The 5449-nt window shown below is 49.1% G+C and overlaps 1 pseudogene; it reads left to right on the plus strand.

Annotated features, from left to right (window-relative positions):
* Positions 1-718: 718 nt before the first annotated feature.
* LOC123441995 lies at positions 719-3917 on the plus strand (annotated as a pseudogene).
* The last annotated feature ends 1532 nt before the right edge of the window (positions 3918-5449 follow it).

Here is a 5449-nt window from a genome sequence, read left to right on the forward strand (position 1 = left end):
AGTTTTTAAAAAAGGAAAGAAAATGATTTAGTCATCTTGCTTTCCTATCGACCCGGACGGTACACCTACCATGAGATACGATGCGTACAGTATTCAATCCAAGCTACCATCAGCAAGTTAGTTCTAGTAATGAGAATATCACAAAGCTAAAAAGCTCAGCAAAGATCACCACGGACAGTACGGGATACGGTTACTTTCCGGTCGGAACTGTAGCATTTAGCCTCTGCTAGTTGCTTCAAGTGATGACCATCCTGATCATTGCAATGATACGAATTCTGTGCCATGGTACTTGTAACCATTAACTAAGATCATGGTGCTAGATGCTTAAGTGCTACCAGAGGCACTCTCATCAAGGGCCTCCACTTTTCGGTTTGGAGAGAAGAAGCACCGGGCACTGAACTTGTGGTGTCCGGAGAGTCGGAGACCTACGGCCATGATGGCTCCAAGGACTAGAGAAACTTTGCTGGGGGCCATGATTGCGTATGTCTCAACATCGATCATTGTTCAGGTTCAGCACAACATTCATGGGGCAGACAGCAACTTGCTTGCAGCGTTCATCTCAAACGCCGATCTTCTCTCCCTGGCCATGTTTCACATTTCGAGAGATATCGATGCTGTTGCTCATAATTGTGTCACTAGGTTTACTCTCTCTGTATCTAAATAATTATAGTTAGGAAAGACTGCCTAGTTCTCCTCAACTATAATTATTTAAGAACAGATGGAGTATCAATCAAGTAGAGTGAAGACAAAAATGAAGGAGCTCATCAAATGTGCTCGCGAAGATGCCACTAATGCGAAGCAATTGTGCGAGCGCTACCTCCCCGGCAGCGCGCTCCCTCCCGGCGGCGCGCTCCCTCCCGGCGGCGCGCTCCCTCACGGCGGCGCGCTCTCTCTCGGAGGCGCTACCTCCCCGACGCGTGCTCCTTCGGGGCGGGTGATAGGCCTCGTCTCGGCGGCGCGCCCTTCTCGCGGCGAATATCATGCGCTCCGTTTCGGCGAGGCACTCCCCGGTGGTGGGATGTGTGGGATGGCGGGCGGTATGCGGTGGCGGGTGCGGTATGCGGCGGATCTCGTCTCCACCAGCCAGATCCGCCTCGACGAAGGAGTCCTATGGCTTCGATTGGAGGCGATGAGGATGGTTCTTCTCGATGCGGACGGGAAGACGGTTGACGCCAGATTTCTCAAGGATGGAGAGCGGATTGACATAGGTGAGATCGTTTCATTTCCATGTCACTTTGCTAGGGTTCATGATAGAATTCCGGTCACCGGAGTTGGTGGGGAGGACCCTGACGGATCCAGCACTCCGGTGGGCGGCGATGCGGTTGGTGGGGGAGACGACCATGGTCCTGGCCCACCGTGGCGTCCCCCTCCCCCGACAGGTGGGCCTGGGACGGGGGGGGGGGGGGGGGAGGGACCCGTTGTGGACGGTGTGGATGGGCGACACGTGGACCTCGAGGGATCGGACCGCTGCGAGGCGAGTGTGGCTAGGGTTTCAGGATCTCTGGGTATAAAACAAGGAGCGCCCCCTCCTTTGCCCACTTTCGATCTCGAGGATAGCCTTGCACATTTCTGGAGTGTCTCGTGCGGCGCTCGTGCTAGGGTTAGCCAGAACTTCTCCTGGTGGGAAGGGAAGATCGGGGGGGGGGGGGGGATCCCCGCTCCTATGCGCAAGTAACTGCTGCCGCTCCTCCTCCTCCTCTTGTTCATCCTCTACCCGCCCAGAAACCTGGATGAGAGGGGACGGTTTTGGTGCGGGGCACCATGGTCGTGGTGCTGGGAGGTTCAACCGAGGAGCCGGACGGGGTTTCGACTCCAACGTGTGGAAGCGCAAATCAGAGGTAGGGGCTTCTTCTTCGACTAGAGCCTCTGGATCTGATGCGTCTGGATTTGACAAATGGGATGCTGCAGCAGGGGGAGAAAAAGAAGATCGCGGCCACCAGGAGCCGTGGAAGGAAGGGGGTGAAGGAAGATCTTCGCCCCATCATGATGGCAAGGCTACTGCAGACACGCAGGCCGCCCCTCCTCACGAGGAGAAGTGGGGAGGTGGGGGATCTGATGCTGGGGGAAGGAACAATGCCCCTGTGAGAGATCGGGATCTTCCTGCTAAGCCTGGTAACATCATCCCTTTTGCTTCTCCTTGCCAGATCTATCATGTGATGGGACATACTACTGCTAGATGTCCTCAGGCCATATGCGATAGATGTAAGAAAAAAAGTCACCTGTCTTTGATATGTGCAGAGTTCATTCCTTGGGAATGTATGCCTGTGATGTGTGCTTTCCAAGCTAAGGGGCAAGGTTTCTTTTACATCCCTGATTTTAATGTTGAGAGACAATCTAGGGATAGAAATCACAATATCATTGTTACTATCACTGAAGGGTCTACACTCACAAAAGATATTGAGGCTGAGTTGAGTGTGTATGTAGGCCAGGGATGGAGATGCTCTGCTAAATTCTTTGCTCCTCAGAGATTTGTTATGAGAATGCCTAACCCTAGGGAGATAGAACGTGCACTGTTTGTAGAGCATGTGAAGCTTAAAAAAATGTGGGGTTAGTGTAAAATTCTCACCCTGGTCAGATGATTTGGAATCCGAGGGGTTGCTGGAAGTGGCTTGGGTTAAGATTGGTAGGATCCCTATTAACAAAAGATGCAACAAGACTGTTGCTTATGTTGGAGGGCTTGTGGGGATTACCTTAGAGGTGGATATGTCAACCCTCAATCGACCTGCGTCGGTTAGAGCTAAGATTGGCTGCAGGCATGTTGATCAAATCCCAACCTCTGCTGAAGGGGTGTTGGGGGTCGTTTTTACAAGTTTACTTATGAGGTGGAAGAAGTGCTTGTTAAGAATATTGTCACGGAGGAAACCGCGGTGCCTGTTGCACGCAATGATGCCTCCAAACAGAACCTCACACCTAAGCGTAAACGCGAACATCATGATAATGAGAAAGATGATAGTTATTCTGAATCCTCGGGGGCTAACAGATTTGGCCAGTCATATGAGATGTCGTTTGCCCTCTCCTGAGAAGGAGGAGTCAGTATCTGAGAAGAGCGAGGAAGATGATGAGCTGTTAATTGAATCAATGCAGCTGGATCATGAGGAGTACTTAAATGACTCATCTAAGTGGATTGTTCCTGTTCCCGTGGATAGAGGGAACAATACCCTGGAGACACAGAATGATCTGAAGGATGTCCAGGTGACTTTTAGTTCTGTTGTCCGAAAATCCCTCTCATATGCAGATGTTGTAACTAATAATTGGCAGGTGTCGGAGCTGGAAGGGGAGGCTGATCCTAACATGAAAATCTCAAGTGATTATGTGGTACTATCACCTGAAACTGATAACAATGTGGATGTGATTCCTACTCCTCCCATTGCTTCTGAAGCTGACACCAGGTTCAGCAAGAGAAATACATGTGGGATGCAGGAGAAGGTGGAGGACAGAGCGAGGAGGTTGGCTAGTAAGAAAGATCTGGAAGGTAACCCTCAGCTTCGCAATAACTCTTTTAGTGTTCTTTCTCATGCTGAGTTGATTAGTAGAGCTAGCAATATGGGGGTGATTATTCCTGATGGTAGTTTTGCTTGCATTGATGTGCTTAGAGAGCTGGAGCAGGTTAGAGAAGAGCTTGACATTAAGAAGAAAACGAGCCAAGAAAACAGGAATATAATATATTTATCACCAATGGCTTGGGACATAGTACCCCTGTTAGCTTAGAATGGCTGGACCAAGATGAAACAATATTTGAAAGTGAATCTATTACTAAATCTAAAAAGAAAAATAATAGAAAACCTACTGTGAAGATTTCTAGACCTGTGACTAGAAGTGAGAAAAAGAAAGAAGAGAATGAGGGAGGGAAATGTAACTCTACCATGTCCCCTGGTGGAGTTACTCGGGCAAAATTCCATAAGAAGCGTTCCAAATGAGAGGTCTCATTTGGAACTGTCGGGGGGTAGGCAAGAAAGGAATAGCCACCTGCCTCACTCACCTCATTCGTGATCATTCCCTGGATTTCTTGGGTCTTCAAGAGACCATGAAAAAAGATTTTCCCCCTAAATGCCTTAGGAGGTTGGACCCCTTTGGTCTGTTTAACTGGGAGTGGATTCCATCCAGAGGTAAATCTGGAGGGGTTCTGTGTGGAGTTAGGCATGACGTTCCGGACATTATATCTTGCACCAAAGGCAGGTATATCTTGCAAATGGTCCTGGATGATAAGAGAAATAAGATAGTATGGGGTCTGTTGGTGGTATATGGGTCTGCTCATGAGGAATCCAAAGAAGAATTTTTGGTGGAGCTCGCATCTATGTGCAGTAATATGAAAGTACCGTACATAGTGGGAGGTGATTTCAATATTTTGAGACACTCCAGGTGAAAGGACGTGGATGTCGCCTAGAGGGGGGGGGGTGAATAGGCGCTTTAAAATAATTAAGGTTTAGGCTTGAACAAATGCGGAATAAAACTAACGTTTAATATGTCAAGCACAAAACCTACAAACAACTAGGCTCACCTATGTGCACCAACAACTTATGCTAAGCAAGATAAACAACTAAGTGATAGCAAGATATATTACAATAAACAATATGTCTATCACAAAGTAAAGTGCATAAGTAAAGGGTTCGGGTAAGAGATAACCGAGGCACGGGGAGACGATGATGTATCCCGAAGTTCACACCCTTGCGGATGCTAATCTCCGTTAGAGCGGTGTGGAGGCACAATGCTCCCCAAGATGCCACTAAGGCCACCGTAATCTCCTCACGCCCTCGCACAATGCAAGATGCCGTGATTCCACTAAGGGACCCTTGAGGGCGGTCACCGAACCCGTACAAATGGCACACCTTGGGGGCGGTCACCGGACCCGTACACGTGGCAACCCTTGGGGGCGGTTACCGAACCCGTACAAATTGCTCGGGGCAATCTCCACAACCTAATTGGAGACCCCGACGCTTGCCCGGAGCTTCACACCACAATGATTGAGCTCCGAGACAGCACCAAGCTTCTAGGACGTCAAAGCATCCGCGAAGAACAATATCTAGGGTACTAAGTACCAAAGGTAATAAGCTTCTCAAACTTCACTTCCACGTATCACCGTGGAGAACTCAAACCGATGCAACTAATGCAATGGCAAGAACACACGAAGTGGTCAAGTCCCTCACACTCAAATCCCTCCACAACAACGAAAGCTATGGAGAAATATGAGAGGAAGAACAAGGAGATCACAAAGAACTCCAAGATCAAGATCCAAGGGGTTCCCCTCACATAGAGGAGAAAGTGATTGGTGGAGATGTGGATCTAGATCTCCTCTCTCTTCTCCCTCAAGAACAAGCAAGAATCATTGGAGGGATTGAGAGTAAGCAAGCTCTAAGAATGTCAACAATGGAGGTAGAACAAGAGCTCAACGGATGGATAAGGCCAAGGGGGAAGAAGAACCCCTTTATATAGTGGGGGAATGAATCAGACC

The sequence above is a fragment of the Hordeum vulgare genome, chromosome 3H (genome assembly GCF_904849725.1).
Source record: "Hordeum vulgare subsp. vulgare chromosome 3H, MorexV3_pseudomolecules_assembly, whole genome shotgun sequence".
In the NCBI taxonomy this organism is placed as follows: Eukaryota; Viridiplantae; Streptophyta; class Magnoliopsida; order Poales; family Poaceae; genus Hordeum; species Hordeum vulgare.